The 24360-nt window shown below is 46.1% G+C and overlaps 1 pseudogene; it reads left to right on the top strand.

Annotated features, from left to right (window-relative positions):
- Nucleotides 1–18295: 18295 nt before the first annotated feature.
- On the top strand, nucleotides 18296–19530 carry LOC147342875 (uncharacterized; annotated as a pseudogene).
- The last annotated feature ends 4830 nt before the right edge of the window (nucleotides 19531–24360 follow it).

The raw sequence follows: 24360 nt of genomic DNA on the forward strand, positions 1-24360 counted from the left end.
ATAGTCAGCTTGACCAGAAAGAATATAGCATCCCTTCTGCAGTCAGGCAGAGGGCCTCTTCATTCCTAAGAATCTCCTTAGTGCTCTCTCTTGTCCAGTCTGGACGCAAATAGTACACACAGTCCCCGGCTGGACAAGGGCTCATGGGCCTAATACTGATAAGTAAGGGCCTGCTCTGTACCTAGATTTATGGGGACACCAAGAAGTTTAAGACCTGTCCCTGCCTTCAAGGTACTGATGATCTAACTAGGGAAAAGGACACGTGTCTGAAAAGAAATTAGCAGTCAGGATGCATAGGGTTTAAGAGTCCCCTGAGTGACATATGTGAGGGATACAAGTTCCCTTATAAGTTTTCTCAGGAAAAGGAAAAGATACCACCATTAAGAAGAAGGGGAGGGAAGTAAAAACCCCTGCCCGAGAGGAATCCTGATGGAGATCTGCTGTGCGCTAGAGGTGGTAACTGATGGACAGAGGAGCCTGGCTGGTGACAGTCCATGGGGTCAGATACAACTGAGCACCTTTCACTTTCAGAAGTGGTAAGGACCTCTCAAAGTGGAAAAAACAGGACTTGGGTCTTTACTGCAAAAAGCGCGTGTGTGTGTGCATGCGTGCACGTGAACACGTGTGTGTTCACTCAGTCATGTCTTTGCGACTCCATGGACTATAGCCCAGCCAGCTCCTCTGCCCATAGGATTTTTTAGGCAAGAACACTGGAGCAGATTGCCATTTCCTACTACAGGGGATCTTCCCAACCCAGGGATCGCACCTGATTCTCTTAGGTCTCCTGCACCAGCAGGTGGGTTCTTTACCACTGTGCCACCTGGAAGCCCAAAGAGCTCATAGTAGGTGTTCAATTCACATTGGCTTTTGAATGCCCTGAAAACAACGATTGTTCTCATTAGCGCTTCAATTCTTGGCAAGTACTTTTGATCTTCTAATATGCCCTTTGTTTTATAGAATAATATTAACACTAATAACAATTAATTGAGAAATTATATCAGGCCCTGTGCTAAGCACTTAATTATCTCACTGAATCTTAAAATGACTCGAAAAGGGAAGTACCTTTATGATTCCTTTCAAGGAATAATAATGAGGAAGCGAGTCTCAGAGTGGGACTTGCCCGAGGGAGTGAGGGCTGGGATGTAACCAGATCTCTCTGCCTCCATAGTTCATCCTATACAGTCTGCCCCTCCAGATCTAGGAAGCAGAGGTCAGAGGAATTAGGAACCATACTGAAGGACACACAGCAATTGGTGTGATCGAGGGAGGGCCTCTGGCTTCAGGCCATGCTGCCTTCTGCACTCCCGTGAGCAGCTCTTGGTTTCTGTGTGTGTGTTTTATCCCAGGAGTTGTCTCCCCAGGTCTACTGCCCAACCCTCTGTCTACCTCCAATCAGTCTGTGTCCCCTTAGGATGCACTGTCGCATCCTAGGATAAGTCAAATCATGGATAAACGTGACAAAATAAAGATAACAGTAAATCAGGTGTCCACGAGGATCTGAGCCCACCCATGATTTGAAAATTCTCCATTGACTTCTCTGTGCCTGAGCCTCTTCTCAAATATGGATGCCATATGTGAATAGCCCTTTGGCAGGATACTCAGGCTGGGATGAGCCTGCTCTTGGTCCTGTCCTGGTCTGGCCTACCAATGCCCCAGAACAGGCCTTTGTGGAATATTATCCTCCAAGGCCTAGAAAAGGGACCATGCCCACCTCTGGCAGGGGAGAAGGACAGTAGTATTCAGCTCTGAATTCTTCATGGGTCTCGAGACAGGTGTGGATGGTCAGCAACCTCAACAGGGCCAGGACTGGGGAGGAGATGAGAGGAGTCCAGGCTGCCAAATGAAGGAAGCATTCACTGTCAGAGTCACAGTAGCGCAGGCCTTTTTTTTTGGCCGTGCCACACAGCTTGTGGGATCTCATTTCCCTGACCAAGGATCACACCTGGGCCCCCAGCAGTGACAGTGCAGAGTCCTAACCACTGACCCATCATGGAATTCCTGAGCGCAGGCCTTTTTAAAAAGTGCCGTATGGTTATCTGCTCCACCCACTCTATTGCCGGGCTTGGCCCTGTAGTGCTATCACAAATGCAGATGTGCAAAGGAGCCTAGGTCTCCTAACCACTGAGCTGGGGGATGGACAGGCTGACTTCCAATTGGCCCCAGTATCTAAAAAGCCTGGGACTCGAGGACTGAACCAGCAACGGAAATTCTAAGGAAACTGACTTACACAAAATGTAAGCAGAGATAGAATTTCAGCCACTCACATGCTCACTTAACTGAAAGTTCAAGGGTTAAGCCTTAGATGAGGCTGGATCCAGTTACCCATCAACAATCTTTTTCTTTCTATCTCTCAGCTCTGCTTTCCTTGAAATTCTTCCTGGGCACAGTCTAGCTGGAGGCACACGGAGGGTCACTTGGACCGAGGATAATACACACACATGAGAACTGAAGCTGCTCATGGTGGTGCAGGGGGCAGTGTGACCTGAAGCTAAACACGCTCCTACAGGAAGGAGTAAAGGGATGGCTTCACTCTGAGGCTCAGGAAGCATCTACTGTGCAAGAGCAAGGTGACGGCTGGCCAACCCAATGGAAAAAAGTAATTTCTCCTTCCTGGTAGTTGTGTCAAGAGATTTTTATTAGCATGGCTCCCGTACCACGTCCATAACAGAACCAACCACTGTGGCCAGGGGGTTGATCTGCTCTGAGGATCTAGTTCTACTGAGCCCAGAGGACCCCAGACATCCAAGCCCATTTGAAACCATGGAGACTTAGTGGAAGTGATATGGGTTCCCCAAAGGAGAATCTGGCTGCTCTCAGAGGAGGGATGAATACTAAGCAGACAAACTTAAGAGCGATCAACTCAAGAGCTGGAGACTCTTCTAAAACCCCAGCCACACCCAGGCCTTCTCTGGGCAGCCCGGAACACCTGCTGCCCAAATCAGTGTCATTTGTGAGTATCTGCTAGAAGCTTTCTTTAGGCATGAAATGCTTCTTGCTCATCTTCGGCCACCTAACCCTCTCCCTGAAGGGACTGGTCAATGACATGTGCATTACAGTCACTCAGCAGGAATGTGCTGACATTATGAAAGAATGAATGAGGAACTGTGCTGGGGCTGGGCCCCAAACTTTTATTAACTGCGAGGTTAAAAGCTATCGAGGGTCAGGGGCACCGCAAAGGTGCAGAGGGAGTGAGTCAATTAACACCTGCCTTTTTATTTCCAAATCGAATTGTTGCATGAGGTTTGGGATGATGTAACCACTCGGCAGCGTCAGGACAGGATTTATGAGCTATGGTATGTGGAGCGATGGTTGGAGCAGGCAGCTGCTGAGAGGCTCTTACCCTGACTGCCCTTTCTTGGAAACCTCCCTAAATGATGGTTGGAAGGCATGACAGCATACGTTTGCTGTTATAAACCCATGCCCCTGTGCCCAGGGTGGATCTGAGTTGAGTCACTTTTTCCTAGGCTGGTTTAGGAGAGTATCCGGCTCAGGGATGGCTTTGGACTAGGAGGGGAAAGGAGCGGGAATGTTGAGAAGGGGAGCGGGGCGGGAGTGGGGGGCGGTAGAGAGGACAGGAGATTGACTCAGGCTCCCTGGAATGAGGACACGACCCCACGGAGCCTTCTTAGGTTGGTGTGCATTTGAGTAGGGAGTGGTGGTGGCCAACTAGAGAGTCCACGTGTTAATGTCCATTCATCATCTCCTATCTGAGATGAGCTGAGTTGGCCGCTGCTGGAAGTTTCTGGGAATGAGGCTGGTGTAGCCAGATTCACTGACCACTCCATGGCCTGCTGCAGGGCTTGGGATGGAAGGAAGAAGGCAGGCTTCCCTTCCAGCCCTTCCCACCAGTGCCTGGGTCCGAATGATGGATTTTCAACTGGGCCATTAAATGCTGATTAAAGTACTGGAAAAAAGAACAGGAAAGAAAAAAAAAAAAAAACAATATCGAGCGTTGTACATACATACACACTCCCACCCCGGCCCCCCTTCCCTTTTCTCAAGCTGCCTCGAAGTTCGTTCCAACCCTCCATTGGAAATGCTATAAAAGGCCAGGTTAATTAAGTCCTATATATTACCAGTGCAAACACTTCCAACTTTATTCCAGCAGCTTAGTGAGTGAGGAGGAGGCCAGGCAAGGTCCAGGCAGCTCAGGGTAATAAAACAGAAGACTCAATTACCTTGTACATTTGCAGTTTTTATAAAAATCATTTCAAGTTCTCCCAAGGAAAAGCACAGTGAGAGGGATCGGAATCTCGAAATCCAGAAGGAGGTCAGGGAACCAGGGATTTTAGAACAGTCAAGGGTAAGTCATCTTGTCCATCCCTCTACTTCTGGGCAGGGAGGCCCCCCCACCCTAAGGAGAAGCTCAAGTAAATTACAGAGGAAGGAGGGAGGGAAGGGGATGCCCCAATCAGCACTGAATGTCCACTGGGTCTGGAGGACAATGCTGGTGCTTTATGTAACTAACTCAGGTAGGTATTATCCCCATTTACAGAGAAGCAGACTGAGGCATCAAAGTAACCCCTTGGTACCCAAGACAGGCCCAACACCCAGCCTATGGTACTCTGATTCCTGACTCTCCCTGTAAGCTACCAGGACTTCTATCTGTACCGCATGGTGCAATGTTAAGAGAACAGTCTCTGCAGTTCGTGGATCTAGATTCAAATCTCAGTCCAACCACTGCCTAGCTGTGTGTCCTTGGGCAAATCACTTAACTTCTCCGAACCTTAGTAAGGAGTTTCCTCATCTGTGAAAACAATTTTAGTACCTTCTTCACAGCATTATTAATAGTATTAAATGAACAGTGTATAAAATGTTCAACCCAGAGCTTGGAGTATGACACATATTGGTTATTATTGTGATTATCATTATACGAGCTAAGCCCGAACTTGTCTTGACCAGCTCATTATATTTTTCAGAGTGATAGTTAGTGAACCAGTTATACTAGCCACATTCACATGCTAAAGAAAAGGGTTAAGGAGCTCTCTTAGCTTCTTGCTTTACACCACAGGGACCAAAAAGATTCTGCAACTTCTGAGTCTCACCAAAGGGCAGGAACCTCTTTCCTATTAAGAAACCACTTGTTTCACAAGGGCCACAAAATAAGAGCTATATATATAAGTAAAAAACAACTTATTATTTTCTTCAGAAAACAGAAACTGTTCAATATGTCTGCTCTTGCAGAAACAGGGGTATAAAATCTCAATTCAACAGCAGTCCCCAGAGGGAGAAATTATTCTCTGGGCTGTAGCCACAGTGACCCAGAGCAATGTTTCCCGGAAGGCTGGAGAAAGTTAAGCCCAAAGTTCTCTCCGCTTGATCAAATCTCTTGGGGCCTTACGGGATGCACCTGAGTGGGGGTGGGGCTGGGGCGGAACAGCTGGGCAGCCGGGGACCATGAGGGGAGGCAATGCCTGGCGTGTGGCGAACACCACGTGTGGACTGACTGAATGAAGTAAATCATGCGCACCTCTCAGCTCCTCCTGTGTGGAGAGTTTCCTCTTAAGCTGGGCCGGTGAAGTACAGTGTATTCTCCCAAAATGGCCACAGTAACATTTCCAGTCCCACCTGTCTTTCTAGAACCTTGACATTCTCTTATCAAGAAGTGGAATCTATTTCTCCTCCCCTTGAAACTGGGCTGGGCTTCATGGTTACTTAACAAAATGTTGCAGTCATGATATTGTATAACTAGCAGAGCTAGTCAAAAAAGCCAATATGCTTACACTTGGTTGTTTCATGGGAATCTAGCTACCATAATGTGAGGAAGCCAAAGCTATCTGCAGAGGCCTCATGAAGATATTCTGGCTGAGAGTCCCAGCTAAGGTCCCAGACAACAGCCAGCACCAGCCACCAGACACATGTGTGAGCAAGCCTTCAGATGACTCCAGCGCCGGTGGCTGAGTCACCTTCGGCCTTTGAAACTCCCACCTGAGGATCCCACATCACTGAGCAGAGATCAAGCACCCTTGCTGTATGCTATCTGAACTTCTGCTCCACAGAGTCTAAAAGCGTAACCAACAGTTGTTTCACACCACTACGTTTGGAGTAATTTTTAACCTAGCAATAGATAACCAGAATATCCATCTATGCCTTTCGATGCCAGGTTTAGTTCTGGGGGCTATTATGTAAGAGGGTCATTGACCCACTGAAGAAATTTCCATGCACTGAAGTCACAGTGGGAGGGACTTGGAACTCTAACCCAGATGTTGAAAGCTGGAGATGGGAGCTGGTATGTGGGGAGGGGAGAGGACTTAGTCATGACCTTCCTTTCCCTGAGGAAGGGGCAGGCTTGTCCTGGCAGCATGGCGGCCCAGTGGGAAAGGAGGGGACTTTGGAGTCAGATGGCCCCCACTAACTCTATGGCTTGGACAGGTCAGTCCACTTCTCTGAACCTCAGATGAAGATGATAATGTCTCTCTTGCAGTATGCTTGTGTGGATTAAATAAGATCAATAGAGCTGACTTGCTTGGCACACAGACCCTTAAAAAATATTCTCATGAAAGGTCCTTTGCTGCTGCTGCTGCTGCTAAGTCGCTTCAGTCATGTTCAACTCTGTGCAACCCCATAGACGGCAGCCCACCAGGCTCCCCCATCCCTGGGATTCTCCAGGTAAGAACACTGGAGTGGGTTGCCATTTCCTTCGCCAATGCATGAAAGTGAAAAGTGAAAGGGAAGTCACTCAGTCCTGTCCGACTCTTAGCGACCCCATGGACTGCAGCCTATCAGGCTCCTCTGTCTATGGGGTTCTCCAGGCAGGGGTACTGGAGTGGGTTGCCATTTCCTTCTCTGGAAAGGCCCTTTGGTTGCCCTCAAATCTGCAAATAAATAGGAGGTGTTTATGAAAAGATGCTGCAGGACATTTCTTCTGGGTTGAGTAAGGATTAAAACATAACTCACTTCTCTCAGGGTTTTAATGTATAGAAAACAGGTATAGGAAAGTGAATGTGGATTGAAGTCCCAGCTTTATTAATAGCAGCAAATGCCCAATAATTGCCACAGGAAGGGCTGCAGTTGGAGCCTGGTGTTTTCTCTGTGAGAAAATCTTCAATTAAGGATTCAGATTCTTTGCAAACAAAAGTCCAAGACCAGATGGCTTCACTGGGGAATTCTACCAAACAAACAAATCCTTCCCAAACTCTTCCAAAAGACTGAAGAGGAGAGAATATTCCCAAAGTCATTCTATGAAGCCACCCTCACCCTGTCACCAAAACCAAAGACACTACCAAAAAAGAAAACCACAGACCAATAACTTTGACAAACACAGATGCAAACATTCTCAACAAAATGTTAGCAAACCAAATCTAACGACATGTGAAAAAGATCATACACCATAATCAAGCTGGTCTCATCCCAGGGTCACAGGGATGGTTTAATATGTGCAAATCAATCAATGCAATACATCATATCAACAAAAGAAAAAAACACATGATCATCTCAATAGAAGCATAAAAAGCATTTGATAAAAGTCAACATCCATTCATGATAAAAACTCTTACCAAAGTGGATATAGAGGGAACATCTCTCAACATAATAAATGCTATTTATGACAAACCCACAGCCAATAAAACACTCAACAATGAAAACTGAATATGATTCAAAGAAATGAAAAGATATTCCATCCTCTTGGATTGGAAGAATTATTACTGTTAAAATGACCACACCACCCAAAGCAATTTGCAGATTTATTGTGACCCCTATCAAATTAGCCATGACATTTTTCATTGGACTAGGATGAATAATAATAAATAATCCTAAAATTTATATGGAACCATGAAAGACCCAGAATTATCAAAGCAATCCTGAGGGAAAAGAACAAAGCTGGAGGCATAACCCTCTCAGCTTCAGATAATACTACAAACCTACAGTAACCAAAAGAGTGTGGTAGGTTAATTCCCTGGTGGCCCAGCGGTTAAGACTCAGTGCTTTCACTGCCATGGCCTGGGGTTCAATGCCTGTTCAGGGAACTAAGATCCCAGAAGCCACAATGCATGGCCAAAACAGATAAATATTTTTTTTAGAAAAACTAAACAAAAAACTCAGCATGGTACTGGCACAAAAACAAACACACGGATCAGTGGAACAGAATACAGAGGCCCCCAAATAAACAAACACCTACGGTCAATTTATCTTCAACAAAGGAGGCAAGAATATACAATGGAAAAAAGACAGTCTCTTCAGCATATAGTGTGGGGAAAGTTGGACAGCTGCATATAGGTCCACGAAATTAGAACACACGCTCACACTGTACAAAAAAATAAACTCAAAATGGCTTACAGACAAGATGTAATATCATAAAACGCCTAGAAGAAAACACAGGCAAAACATTCTCTGACATAAAACATACTCATCTTTTCTTAGGTTAATCTCCCAAAGCAATATAAATAAAAGCAAAAACAAACAAATGGGACCTAATCAAACGTATAAGCCTTTGCACAATAAGGAAACACACACAAAGACACACAAAAAGACAACTACAGACTGGGAGCAAATATTTGCAAATGAGGCACTGACAAGGGTTTAATTTCCAAAATATATAAACAGCTCATACAAGTCAATAACAACAACAACAAAAAGAAAACAACCAAAATAAGGGCAGGAGACCTAAACAGACATTTCTCCAAAGAAGACACACAAATGGCCAACAGGCACATGAAAAGATGCTCAGTATCACTAATTATTAGAGAAATGCAACTCAAAACTACAACAACGTACTGCCTCACACCAGTCAGAATTTAAGAAATCTATAAATATCAAATACTGGAAAGGGTGGAGAAAAGGGAACTCTCCTACACTGTGGTGGGAATGTAAATCGGTGCAGCACTGTCGAAAAGTGTGGGGTTCCTGAAAACACTCAAGATAGAGCTGCAACATGATCCACATTTCCATTCCTGGGCATCTGTTCGGCAAAAGCTGTCATTCAGAAAGATACATGCACCCCGAGCTCGGAGCAGCACCATTTACAACAGCCGAGACATGAAAGCAACCAAAGGTGCAACAAAGGAGGATGGATAAAAAAGACATGGTATATGTGTATGTATCGTGGAATATTATTTAGCCATAAAGAAGAATGAAATAATAACATTCGCAACAACATGAGCAAGCCTAGAGATTATCATACTAAGTGAAGTAAGCCAAAAATAGAAAGACAAATACCATAGGATGTCACTTATATACAGAATCTAGAATATGACATGAATGAATCTATTTATGAAACAGATGCACAGACAGAAAACAAACATATGGTTACCAAAGGGGAAAGGGGGTGAGGGAGGGAGAAAATAGGAGTTTGGGATTAACAGATACACACCACCATAGATTAAACAGGTCAACACCAAGGCCCTACTGCAGAGCTCAGGGAACTATACTCCATATCCTGTGATAAAGCATAATGGAAAAGCATATGAAAAAGAATGTGTGTGTGTGTGTGTGTGTGTGACTGAATCATTTTGCTATGCACCAGAAACTAACACAGTGTAATACTGTAAATCAACTATACTTCAATTTTTTTAAAGGGTTCATATTCTTTCATAGTTATAGGATGATTTAGGCCTTCTATTGTCAGTTTGGGGCTTCCCTGGTGGCTCAGATGGTAAAGAATCTGCTTGCAATGCAGGAGACCTGGGTTCGATCCCCCTGGAGGAGGAAATGGCAACCCACTCCAGTATTCTTGCCTGGAGAATCCCGTGGACAGAGGAGCCTGGTGGGCTACAGTCCATGGGGGTTGCAAAGAGTCAGACACAACTGAGCAACTCACACACGACACACAGCAACATCGTCAGCTTTGGTCATTTGTGTTTTGCCAGGACTTTGTCCATTTTATCTAAATTTTCAAATGTACTTTCAAACAGAAGTTGTTCAGCTGCCTATTGAATCAGCCACTGAGTCCTCCCTTCTGTCAAGCCCTCAGAACTGTGCTGTGGGGTCACTGCATGTGCTCCTGTCCAGGGGTCACAGAGATAGTGTTTTTGCCTCCAGTGTAACGGCCTGTGAGTAAACTTGAGCCACACTTTCCTGGACCTCTCTCACCTCCCCAACTTTCCCCCTCCCCACACCCTACTGCCAGAGTGGTGAAGGCACTCTGAGCATCAACAAGTTAGAACTCCTACCTGTAACCCACCCAGAAAGTTCAAGGGAAAACCACATCCCCTCCCAGCCTAGGCTCCAGAAGACAGATCAAGCGTGCCCCTGATGATAAGGGCTTGGGGTTGACCGAGCCACCTCCCCCACCGCCTTCCAGTGCATCACTCCTTCAGCTTCCTCTCTCCTCACTGATGTCCTCAGCTGGGCAGGGACATCCATGACCTCACCTTGGCAATAGTCACACATGTCCCAACTCCCATCTCAGTTGCAAGTTTGTTTTCGCATGGAGGACAAGCAGCAGGTAGCGGGCTGGGACCTGGGGAGGAAAGAGGAGCTCATGGGGCAGCAAGGAGTTATCTGTTTATCCCAGAGTGACCTCATCTGTGCTGCTGCTAAAGTAGAAAATGGACAGGTGTCGCCTCAGCCATGGCTTCAGGGAGGTGTGACGGACGCTGCTATTCACCTTTCTCAGTGGGGCCCCCTTCCCTCTTGATAGTTTCAGAGAACCCACAAAGGATGGGACTGCTGGGTAGTGTTCCCGAGCCCTTGCCTCCTGGGGAGTCCCCAGCTTGTAGCCCCCAGCCTCCATCTGTCCTCGCCGTTGGGTCCTGCCTGCTACCATGCAGCCCCTTCCCCCAGAAAAGCAGCCATTCCTGAGTTCTCCAAGGGTGCTGCCCTGACAGCCTTAGCAACACTGTCCTCATATCTGCCTGCCCGCTGAGCAGAGGAGATGATACAAGCTGGGAGTCTCAGGGTCAAAGGTCCTGCAGACTCACCCAGGAGCTGGCTACTCGGGCAGTACAGGGAGCTGATGCTTCGAGGGATGAGTGGGTGCCCAGCTGGACACTGAAGAGGCTAAAGGAACATGATGGAAGACAGGAGAATGGGGGCACATGGTGCTGCTGGAGAAAAGCTGGCCCTGTGCATGGATAATTAGAACCGAACGTCAGTAAACAATGCCTTTTCCCCTCATTAAGGACAAATCTGTATGTATAATGTGCCTATTTTCTCTTTCATTAATTCATAAATGCCCGTCAGCCCTGGGTCTGATGTGTCTCCTCTCCTACGCAGACGGAGGGGCCCACCTCAGCACCCAGCTCCCGTGAGGGGAGAGACTGCGGGGGCGCTCCTGTGAGATGCCATAGATGCAGCTACGGTGGCTTCCAGAAGGGAGCAGAGAGAGGCCGTGAGGGCAGACCCCAGGCCAGCCCTTGCTGCCCCCTCTGAGGCCTCACTCATTCTCTTGATTGATTCGTCTGCCCTTGAGTAGCTTGAGAATGCTGACTCTTGGGAGCCCCTGAGAATGTGGCCAATCTTCAAGCACTCCTTAGGATGCCCAACAACAGGCTGGGACCAGAAATTCCAAAGATGAGACATCAATTCTGCCCTCATGAAACTCACAGTCCTACAGACAGAGCAGCCAGCACACATGTATATATTAAGGAATGGATGCTGGAAGGAAAGTTCACACAAAATGGAAATCGTCAGTGAAAGTTAGGGAGACACCCCAGATGTATGTCTCCTCAATCAGTCTGGAAACTTCCCTGGGAATTGATAACACGTCTCCATCAACAGGCGAGGTACTTCAGGGTATACTGACCACTTCCCCTCCCAACAGGGGAGTAAAAATCCTCTAGAGGCAGAAATGGTCTCTTCCACCAAACAGGAGATCCTAGAATTAGGAACCATTGCCCCATCAGATTAAAAACTCCCACGAGCGAAGGACCTGTCCAAGAGCAGGGATTGTCTCCCTGTCATTCTCACTCTAGCCTCCCAGGACTGTGAATAAATACAGCCTCCTTATATCACTCCCTCCCTCCTGGGACCCCCAAATGTGTCCTGAACTTGTGCCAGGACTTGAGGGGGTGGGGATGGTGCCAAAGCGAGAGATGACACAACCTCTATCCTCAGGAGCACCCACCAGCTTTTCCGTTTGTGTGGACACTAATCCATACAAACGGGGAGACAGGGGAAGGGGACTGAAGTGACCACTTATGGAGCACTCTCATGGTAGTCACGGGGCACACGTGTGACCTATTGTGTTATCCCACATAAGAGCTCACAAGCCCAGGAGGTGGGCACCATTTTCCCCATCCCACAAATGAAGAACTGAAGACCGAGAAAGGGAAAGGGATTCACTCAAGGTCACATAGCCCATCAGAGGTAGAACTGGGAATCAAACACTCTGTCTCTTTCCACCACAGCCAGCGTCACCCCAGATGAGTGCAAGAACCTCATGAGCAGGAGCGGTAAGAGGAGAAGAGGAAGAGCAGCGGGACTGGAGGAGCCAGGCCTGGGGACAGGAGCTTCTGGTGGACCTCAACTGCAGGAACGGCCTGGAGAGGCCCAGGCCACTGGGAGAGTCTCTGAGGGTCAAGCTGGGGGCAGTCCCATCTCTTAAACCCCTACCTTCCCTGAAGAGGGCATGTGGAGGAACCTCAAGCCTGGTGAGGAACCTTGCTCATAAGTCCAGTTATTCCTCAAAAATGTCATCTCCTGAGACTATTTTAACGTTAGACTGACCTCTGATGGACACGAGGTGGTTCTGCTGTCAGGACAGTATCGCACTCGGCATAATCATCAGTGTGGTTAGTCATTCTAAGGGGCTGGAAAGAACTCAAATATCCAGCCACCAGAGAATGGAAAAAAAGTCCATGTATGGAACACTCAGCAACAGTTAAAAGGAATGAAGCAGATCCCCCATATGGGCTTGACATGGCCAAATCTTCAAGACATATATTGTCGAGTGAGAAAAAACAACTCACATGTTGATATATTTACTGTGATATCACTTGCATTAAAAGAGAAGTCTCAAACAAGGTGCCTTCAGTGGCTATATACCATACTAAAGGGTCTGTAAAATACACATCAGGCTGGTAAACAGTGGTTATCACGGATTAAGAGGGTGGCTGTAACCAGGAGGGTAGGTGATCTAAGGGGATGCTGGCCTGCGCAGGGGGACCACTTGCCCAGAATGACCTCTGTTTCCTCTGTTGCTGGTTTAACTTATAACAGCGCTTCCTTTCACTCTCAAAGATGTTCAGTTTGGGTGATAAGTTAATTAATCTACTTATCTGTAGGGCTTAATTTTTTACAAAAAGAATGTATGAAGTAATCACTTGTGTCATTTCTAACAGTGCATCAGGAGAAGGTCAAGTCTTCATCTCCTTCTCCAGGGCCCCAGCCCTACTCCTCAGAGGTAAATACTGTTAACAGTTCTCACATCCTTCTCGAAACTGTAACTCTATATCTAACCACATAACCTTGGGAGCCAGTAGTAAAGAATCCACCCGCCAATGCAGGAGATTCAAGAGACAAGAGTTTGATTCCTGGGTTGGGAAAATCCCCTAGAGGAGGAAATGGCAACCCACTCTGGTATTCTTGCCTGGAAAATCTTAGGGATGGAGGAGCCAGGCGGGCTAAAATCCACGGGGTTACAAAGAGTTGGACATGACTGAGCACTCATGCACAAGCTTAAACCACAGAGAAAAAGACATACAGAATTATGCAGCACACTCTGTTCTGAAACATGCTTTTTTCACTCAATCAGGATATTGGGGAAAACTATCATTAGATTCTCAGGTCCCACCAACAGAGCTTCAGGTTCCATGGGTTGACAGTGGTGGCCATGGATGTGTATTTGACAACCTTTCTGCATGATTTTGATACCAATGGTCCATGGACTCCAGGCTAATCTTTGTCCATTAAACAATCATTCATCCATTCACTCAATAAACAATCATGGAACCTCACTCTGGATTTGGCCCTGGCTAAGCTTGGAATTCAGCAGAGAACATAACACATCCTTGCCCTCCAGGGTGCGGTCCCAGGCCTCCTTCGGGTGAGATTAGTCATCACCAACAGTGGGCTGAACTGGCTATGAGCACGGGCCGTAGGGTGAGACAAACCCAATCCTGGTACTTCCTCTTTCTGACCATGTGACCTTGGGAAAACTACTAAAGCCAATCTTTGCCTCAGTCATCTGGTCTGTAAAATGGACATCATAATCCCCAAATCACACGATGGGCACTTGATAAGTTGAAGCTACTATCATTCATTAAATTAATTATAAAGAATATATATCTATATATAATAAAATTCCTATAGCATTCTTGCCAAGAATGTTTAAACTAAATTATGAGGAAACAATCTGATAATCTGAACTCAGAAATATTCTAGAAAACTTGCCTATATTCTCCAAAAATGTCAGTGTCATGAAAACAGAGAGAGAATCTGTTTTAGATGAAAGAAGATGAAAGAGACATACAACTAAATGCAAATTGTGATCCATGCTTGGGTTATATACACACACGTGTGTGTGTATAATATCACTGGGATAATTGGAAGATATGAAAATCAACTGTATACTATATAATGATATTATAGGATAAGGCAATGACACCCCACTCCAGTACTCTTGCCTGGCAAATCCCATGGATGGAGGAACCTGGTAGGCTGCAGTCCATGGGGTTGCTACAGTCAGACACGACTAAGCGACTTCACTTTCACTTTTCACTTTCATGCACTGGAGAAGGAAATGGCAGCCCGCTCCAGTGTTCTTGCCTGGAGAATCCCAGGGACAGGGGAGCCTGGTGGGCTGCCGTCTATGGGGTCACACACAGTCGGACACGACTGAAGTGACTTAGCAGCAGCAGCAATGTTAAATTTCTTTATTGTGATAATTGCACCATGTAAATGATCTCATTCTCAGGATGTATACTGAAATACGTTGTGCTATCTGCAAATAACTCTCAAATGGTTCAGAAAATCTTATGTGTAGAGATGGGGGAGAAAAAACAAGACACAGAAAGGAAGACAGAAAGAGAAAGTGGAGAATATGTAGCAAAATGTTAACAATTGGTGTATCTAGATGAGTATATGGGTGATCCTATTCTATTATTCCAACTTACTTTGGAATGTAGATTTTACATTTTCCAAAGTAAACAATTTGGAAAAGTGAAATCTAGTGGTTTTAGAAAATGATATTCTAGCTAGTGGCTGACTGGGGAAGGAGGCAGGGACTAGTTGGGGAGCATGGCTGGGAGCTTCCTGACTTCTGTGAATGTCCTATTTCTTGAACTGAGTGAGTTCACATTTAGAGGATTCACTGGGCTGGGCACCTACGATTTCTCCTCTTTTTGTGAGTAGGTAATGTGCCAATAGATACAGTTTATTTAGAATCATCATCCTAATAGAGCATCCTTCCCAGCATCCTATCCTCTGCTCTGGGTCTGTAAATGCAAGATGGGTCCAGGCTGGAAGGAAGGCTGGGGCGGGGCCATTCTTCCTTGAGAGGAAGGACTCGAGTCCGATGACAGCCTGACCCTGCGGGGAGGGGGCAGGCTGCTTCCGGAGGTGCCCCAGCCTGCCCCTCTGGGCCATGCCCACTTCTGCTGCCAGCCCCTGTCGCAGGAAGGTGGCCTTGACTCCACACTTCTCAGGCCCCGTGTTCCCCTCTCTTGTCAGCCCTGTGGGCCCAGAAGGATGTGGGCTTAATGAGGCATCTCATCTTGTGTGAGAAGCGAGTCCAGGGGTCACATTTTCCTCTCCTTGCATTGTTCCCCATGTGCTTGACATGATCTGCTTCACTAGCTGGAGATGCAAATGTAGTCATGTCTCTGTGCTTTGCAGATTAATTGCTGGAGTCTTCATCGCCCTAAATTAACAGAAACAAGAACAACGGCTAACACTTACATGGAGCTCACTACATGCCAGATTCTAACTACTTTATGTATATAACTTATTTAATCTTACAACAACTCTCTGATAGGCAGAGTCATTGCTGTTTTCTCTTAATCCATCTTATAGATGGGGAAATTGTGGCACAGAGAATACATTTGCCAAGAAGGACTGACTGCATAATTAGCAGGGCCAAGTGCAAAATGAAAATGGAAGAGAGTACTTGTTCAAAAATTATTCAATATAAAAAAAAAGAATGAAACAATGCACAATATGGATGGACCTATACATTATCATCGGAGAAGGCAATGGCAACCCACTCCAGTGTTCTTGTCTGGAGAATCCCAGGGACGGCGGAGCCTGGTGGGCTGCTGTCTATGGGGTCACACAGAGTCGGACACGACTGAAGCGACTTAGCAGCAGCAGCAGCAGCATACATTATCATACTAAGGGAAGTAGACCAGATAAAGACAAATATCATATGATATGTGGAATCTTTAAAAAATGATACAAATGAACTTATTTACAAAACAGAAATAGACTCAGAGACACAGGAAAAAAACTTACATTACCAAAGTAGGGGTAATTTGGGGATTAACATATACACAGCACTATATATAAAATAGATAAGCAATAGGACCTACTGTATAGCACAAGAAACTATAATCAATATTTTGTAATAATTTACAAGAGAAAAGAACCTAAAAAGAATGTATATATATAGGAAATAGCAACTCACTCCAGTATTCTTGCCTGGGAAATCCTATGGACAGAGGGACCCAGCAGGTGACAGTCCATGAGATCCCAAAGAGTCAGAAACAACTTAGCAATTAAACAACAACAAATATATATATATGTATATGCTGCTGCTAAGTCGCTTCAGTCGTGCCCGACTCTGTCCGACCCCATAGACGGCAGCCCACCAGGCTCCCCCATCCCTAGGATTCTCCAGGCAAGAACACTGGAGTAGGTTGCCATTTCCTTCTCCAATGCATGAAAGTGAAAAGTCAAAGTGAAGTTGTTCAGTCGGGTCCAACTCTTAGCGACCCCATGGACTGCAGCCTACCAGGCTCCTCCGTCCATGGGATTCTCCAGGCAAGAATACTGGATGGGGTGCCATCGCCTTCTCAGTTATATATATATACATGTAACTGAATCACTTTGCTATACACTTGAAACTAACACAACATTGTAAATCAACTATACCTCAGTTTTGAAAAAGAAGCCAAAAACTAAAATATGGTTCATAGAATTTTTTTTTAATTTATTAAGACAGTCAAGACAGCAAGCATTAAGCCCAGCACGGGGCCTGTTTAAGGAAGGCCCCTATGAGACCGTACAGGTCTGCAACCCATGAGGTCAGGCCAGGGAAGTAGCAGAGTAGGAACTTGAACCCAACAGTCTGACTCCAGAGTCCACCCTCCTAACCACTGTGATATACTACCCCTCTGCCCTTAGGGTCCTTCTCCCCTTACCTTCCACAAGCTGCGCAGGAACTGGAGCCATGTACTCCGTGCACCAGGATGTGTCCAATGTCTGAAAGCCGGGCTTAGACGGAACAGAACAGTCTGCCCGGCCTGCTGCCACAAGGAGTCGCTATTGAAAACTGGTCCCGCGCAGTTCGCCATCTCCACATCCACAGTTCAGTCCTGACCCAGCCCTGGATACAGCAGGGCTCCACATTTGAACTTCAGGCTACAGCTCTTTTATCTCACACTCTTAAGTGCATCCACTGCTCCCACTGCACGACCTCAACCAGAAAGCCTGGGAGTCTCTGCCTTGTCAACTGCTGGGTGGGTACCAGCCTCCCTAACAAGCACCTAAGCCTGCTATTAGCTTGGTTCACCTATCCAGATTTTCCATTTCCTGATCCTGAGGTTCTCCTGTGGGACCCCTTCCATCCTTTCTTGCCAAAGGATCTCAGAGAGGCCCAATTCCGTTCATCAGAAAGGCTCCAGTAATCTTAAACCTCAAAAGGGAAAGGTCAGTCAGGGTCTCGACCTCAGTCCTCCCAAATGCAAATATCCTGCCTCTGTGATCAGCTCAGCAAAACCTTCTCAGAATCACATAATTCCTTTCTTCAGCCTTTTCCCAGAGCAATGTGCTTGCCTACTTTACAAAGCACTGCATAACAAGCAAAGAGCACTACTCATTTGCCAGAAAATCTAGTTTTGTCTTCCCAGGCACTCCACTACACAGAGTTTAACATGACTGGTGCATCAGTGTCACACCCAGATACTTTCTTAATAACATGGATGTCTAAAAACCATTGGAAAATGAGACTTTAAAGGCTGAAGGATAGGAGAGAGGGCAGAGCAGGTGGCCTGTGAGGACTATAACCTCCCTCATGAACACTGGCTAGTGAGTCCAGGAACATCTGGATTACTCTGGGTACCATGGGTATCTCTGTAGTTAAGCCTGCACCATCCAGAGTTCCCCTCTGTATTAGAAGCGGATTCAGCTACAGGTGACAGAATATCAACCAATAGTGGACTAAACTGAGATTATTTTCATCTGACAGAAATCTGGAGGTAGGCAAGTTACTGGCACTGGTTATCAGCTCATGGTGGTGTCAAAACACTTCTCTTGATCCTTCCCTCATAGAGGCTGATGGCTGCTGCAGCTCCAGCCCTTAAGTCTGCATTCAAGGCAAAAAGGAGAAAGGGCAAGAAGGGGCAGCACCAGCAGCAAGAAAGGAAAAGCCTTCCTAAGAGCCCACAGGTTTCAGCTCAATGCCCCATTGATCTGAGTTGTGTCCCATGCCTTTCCTGGCTACAAGGGAGTCTGGGAAAGTGAGCCGTTTGTCTGGGGCTAAGACACTGTCACCACAAGCAAAACTGGAGTGTCGCAGCAAAGAGGAAGATGCCGCATCTTCCCCCTACGGTCGTTCTAGGTGGCACAGGGCTCCACGGCACCTTCTCAAAAGCCCCAAATTCCTACCAAAGGAGCTCCTGCATCCCACGGTCCTCTCAATGCCCCAGGCAAGAAGGGCCCACCCAAGGAGCCGGGATTCTCCTGAGCAGGAGGCCTGCTGACTTCAGCCTTCTCCTTGGTGATTAATGGTGTTCAGCTCTGCGTCGGCGGGGCAGGGAGTGGGGTGGGGGAGGCGGCTAATTAGCTGTAGACTGATTAAGGACAAGGCAGGCAAAGTCCCAGACATGATAAACAGGAACTTTCCATCTTCCTCCCTCCCTTCCTTGTTGCCACCACTATCAACAGCAGAAGCCAGGCCCACGGTACCCCTCATGGCACACCTGGGTGGGAGGCCAGCAGATATCCAGCCACTGCTCACATTGCCCAGTGCCGACCAGGCAACACTGGGTCTTCCTTCAGGTCTCCTGCTCACCTCCAGCTTTTCCCCACCTCCTTGCTCTCAACTAGGTATGGTACCAGGCCGAGGATTTCTAAACCAGCCTCCATTCTAAAGAATCCACAACTGAGGGTTGTAGAAAGGCAGAAAGGGTGAGTTCACTATGACCTGGAGTCATGGGTCAGGGCTCCATGGAGGGGCTTTGGGTAGGTTTTCTGAGTGGAGCGGTCCTGGAGAAAGGGGAGGACACATGCACAGGAGTGGAGGTGAAATGAGCAGAACGCGCTCCTGGGGCAGCGAGGAATCTGGAGACAGGCCCGGAGCAGAACAAAGCCAGAGGCAGGAGGGAGATGAGTACACGGAGGGAGGAAGAGATTAGATACAGTGCAGCCCAGCTCTTCCAGTCTCAGCTCCTCCACAACACGTGATGTCCTCATGCCTGATGCCTGGAAGGGGAGCCCCAGGGGATCTGCGTCCCCACCTCTGGGTGTGATCCTGATCCTGGCCTGTACCTTTCACTTCAGAAAGCACCTGTAGGCTACCTTCATGCCACCATTGCCCAGCCAAACCACAGTGGAAAAGCTCTCTGACATGTGAGTCTTCTACCAGATAAGGCTGTGGTAAGAACAAAGGATACATTTCACCAACAGATAACAAGAGAAAGTCAGTGAGTGTGATTTCTCAAGTCCCTTCTGTTTCCCCAGGTGGAGACATCCTTCAAGAGGTGGCCAAGGCAAACCCCTATCTTCAGAGGCTTGGGAAGCACCCTACTCCCACCCTACTCTGTCTGGCTCACTCTTACCCATTCTTTGAGTCTCAACTCAAGTTCATTTCTTCCCCTGACCCCTCCAGGATCAGATTTTATGTATCTCCCATCATCAAGTGTAATACAGGACATTAATGCATTTGGATATTAATGCATTTGGGTGACTGTCTTTACTACTATAGATTCAATCAGCAAATATTCACTGAGCCATGAACTGTGCTAAGTTCTGGAGATACGATGAAATACAGACCTGCCCTCACGGAGCTTGTGGTCTCGGCATAAGTCTCAGCTGGTACCTAAGTGGGGATCCTAACTCCAGAAGTAAGACTCCTCCCAACCCAAATAAGACAATGCGACAACTCAAGCTCATTCTACTCATGGCCTCAGGCCCCTCCCATGAGGACCTTCATGTGTGGCTGCTCAGGCTGTCCATGACACGAGGGGGCTGGAGTGGATGCTGGTATGTGAATGTGAATGTGAAAGTTGCTCGGTCGTGTCCAACTCTTTGCGATACAGTTCATGAAATTCTCCAAGCCTGAATACTGGAGTGGGTAGCCTTTCCCTTCTCCAGGGGATCTTCCCAACCCAGGGATCAAACTAGGTCTCTCTGCAAGGTGTGCTGCTCATATTCCTCCTTCAGCTGCCGAGAGTGTTGCCCAGTAATGGTTGGCAACTGAGCCCCTCTCCAGGATTTGTCCTCAGCCAAAGAGAGGCATGTCATTCCCCAGAGTGACATCTGCTCTGCTGTCTGCTCATTTGAAATAACAAAGGCCTGCCCCCTTCCTTGCCTCAATCCAGGAGTTTCCAGTGGGGCTGTATTCCTTACGACCCAATCCTACTTCCCTCACCACTCACTCAGGGACTGTTCCTGAGACCACTCCCCAGGAAGATGCCTGCATGCAAATCTCAAGTCTCAGAGTCTGTTCCATGGGAACGTGAGAAAGAAACACGTTTGGGCAAAAATCCACCTTCATGTGTGACTGCGTCTGGTGGAAAGGACTCATTTTTTTCTCAACTGCACGAAGATGCTCCTGGCATGACTTAGCAGCAGCCCAGCCCAGCCTGAGAGCTGAACCAGGAGTGCAAACCAGTGCTGGAGGGCCTTGGCACAGTCCTGGGGAGGGAATTGGGCCTTGCTGCCAAGTGATTTAGAAGACTCTGGAGGAGAGTATATCTGTGGTAAGAAGCCCACCTGCTCCTGGAGTCTGATTCCAGCTGATTAAGAGGCACCCAGGGCAAGTATTTCTGCAAGACAGCTGGGAAATAAGCTGAGGGAAACTGTTAACCCGGGATTTTCAACAATGTGGAAGATGTCAGACCAGTCCCAAGTACCCTAACTCAGGCCCAGTGTGTGGGAACTCACCCAGGTGGGTGTGGGAGGAGGGCGGGAGAAGCGGGAAGGAATTAGACTTGCACAAACTTCATAATTGAAATCATTAATAGCAGTAAAATAAGTTGTCCACCCTACATGTAATTTGTAGTAATGTTTGGTTACTGAGATTAATTTCTGGTAATGAAATACTAATTAAACCATTTATTGAGTAATGTATTTGCTTGGCGGTGTTTTATGGGTGTTCGCTTATAAATATTTTAATTACTTTTGCTAAGTAATTAGAATTTACTAAATAATTTCCAAACTATTTATTAATTTCTAGCAATTCTCAGCCAACCAACAAGTTATTGTTTTACTTTATATCAGTAATTAAAGTCTGGGGTTTTTTCTTTTTTAGGACTTTGAGTGAAGAGAAAGAGTAATAAATACAGTTTGTTCTATCAAGGAAGTTGGGCATATTAAAGCAAAAAAAGGGGGAGACATAAAAATCACTTATAATGCAACATTACTCAAACACCATTAATAAGATAAACATATCTTTGCAGACTTTCCTTACAGGCACATGTTCCGTGCTTTTCAAAATTGAGGCTATACCAACTACATGATTTTTTGCCACCAAACTTCAAATTTTGTATCCTACTTACTATTCAACTAAAGAACCAAACCATTCCAAAGAGTTAAAGTCTCTAACAATTAAAAAGACTTTCTGAAAATGATATTTACTTTTTCTACCTCTATACAACCTACTATATGTCAAACACTATGCAAAGTAATTTATACACTGCTGCTGCTAAGTCACTTCAGTCGTGTCTGACTCTGTGCAACCCCATAGATGGAAGCCCACCAGGCTCTGCCGTCCCTGGGATTCTCCAGGCAAGAACACTGGAGTGGGTTGCCATTTCCTTCTCCAATGCATGAAAGTGAAAAGTGAAAGTGAAGTCGCTCAGTCGTGTCCGACTCTTCGAGACCCCATGGACCGCAGCCTATTATTGGTAGTAATAAACTACTCTGTGGCAGTAGTCAGTGTAAAATTGAGCTCCCCACATGATACAGTCTTAGTGTGAAGTCATCCTTAATAAAATAATGGTCTGAGAGGAAAAAAAAAAACAAAATAAATGAAACAAGCTCATGGTGAGTGTAGTTCTGGGATCTGCTTTTCTTGCTTGATTATCATAAACAGTTTTCCATTTCAATAAATACAGAGGAGCAGTAATATCTGTTTGCCTAGTTGTATAGTATTCCATGTCCCCAGTTATTATTTAATTATTTAATGCCTAATTGCTGGAAATTTTGGCTATTTTCAGTTTACTACTATAAAGTGTTAGTCACTTAGTCATGTCTGACTCTTTGCCATCATATGGACTGTAGCCTGCTTCTGTCCATGGAGTTCTCTAGGCAAGAGTACTAGGCTGGGTAGCCATTCCCTTCTCCAGGGGATCTTCTTGACCCAGGGATTGAACCTGGGTCTCCTTCATTACAGATAGATTCTTTACCACCTGAGCCACCAGGGAAGCTCCAGCACAGATTCACAAACACACAAATCTATACTTAATAAGATATATTACTTTAAGACTGTAGTTAAAAATCACTACAGTCGATTCATTATAACTCAGGTAACCTAGTTTAGTTCAAACTGTGTATATCCTGAGACTCCTGCATTGCAAGCAGATTCTTTACTGTCTGAGCCACCAGGGAAGTCCACTGCTATTGTAAACAAGCTTATAAATGAATGACAATATACACAGATCTGTGTGCGCTTGTCAACTATTTCTTCAGAACCATATTCCTAGGAGTGGAATTGATGGGTCAAATTGTAGGAACATTTTTAAGGCTTTTGATTCATGCTGCCCACACGCCTCAAGAAAAACTGAACAATTTATACTCCCATCAGTACAGCTGAAAGACCTTTCCCTGCATTATATGCAATTATTATTATTCTAAATCTCATGTCACTTCTTCTTGCTCTAAGCAGAGAGGTAGCCCAAGAAAGCATTCTGAATCTCAGCACCTCACAAACTGCCATTCCATTGGCTCAGGAGAAACACAGTTGGTTAAGGTCTTCTCATGAAGACCTGCACGCTATGTCATCATAGCTTAAGTAGCACCAAAATGTTTAAAATCACTCCCTACCACGCCATCCCCTCTCCCCCAGTCTCCTCCTTTCCACCCAGGACTTCCCTTCCCTGAAGCCATCAGCAGATGTGGCACAAAGGGCTTGCCTCACTGCTGGCAGATGCCCACAGAATAGGACTTCTCCCTTTATCTCTTGAAAAAATATCTGCCCACCAAAGTCAGTGCCTAAAACTCTACCATCAGTGGCACACACTAAGCAGCTCCCTAAACATTCAGAGGTTATCCTGGGTGACAATTTATGTTCCAATAAGTTTTCCAGAGGCTCTCCCATCTCTTCTCCAATGCTCCTCTCTCACTTGCTGCCAAGTCACATGGTCCTCTGGCCATCCCAAGTTCCCATCCTTAACCCTATCTCCCTCCTCAGACAGTCCCACCTTGAAAATTTTTTTTTAGTATGTGTGAGATGCAACCTCCTTCAAATAAACCCAAAAGTCTTCTTTTGGAGATATTTCAACAACTCTTTGAATAAAGGAGGGAGGCAAATTCAGGAGGGAAAGGTGAGCATGAACTGAGAGAAGGATCGATACAGAGATAAAAGGGGGGTCACCAACATTGCCCCCTCCCAAAACCAAACCACAAAATGGAGCATACACTCCAAAGAGTGGAGAGTTCCCACAGGCATATCACCATGGTGCCACCATGAATTATTTCCCTCTATTTTTTGCATCCGTTTCCTCTCTCTCCCTAGAACATATCACGTTCCAGGTACTTCTCCAGGCCCTCAAAAGTTGCTCAAAGGAAGGAAAGCTAAGGTGTGAAAAGCCCCCAGCATTGGCTGAACATTGGAATCACCCAGGGCTCTTTCAAAAATACTGATTAATATCTGTATCCCACCTCAAAAATTCTGATACAATTGGCCTGGTTTGATTTGGGCCTCAGAGTTTTAAATATATCACAGGTTGGGGCTTCCCTGGTGATCTAGTGGTTTAAGATTTCACCTTCCAATACAGAGAGTGTGGGTTTAATCCCTGGTCGGGGAGCTAAGATCCCACGTGACTCATGGTCAAAAAAATCAAAACATAAAACAGAAACAATATTGTAACAAATTCAATAAAGACT

The sequence above is a fragment of the Bos grunniens genome, chromosome 28 (genome assembly GCF_055505025.1).
Source record: "Bos grunniens cultivar Pamir isolate PY7600 chromosome 28, Bosgru_T2T1.0, whole genome shotgun sequence".
Classification (NCBI taxonomy): Eukaryota; Metazoa; Chordata; class Mammalia; order Artiodactyla; family Bovidae; genus Bos; species Bos grunniens.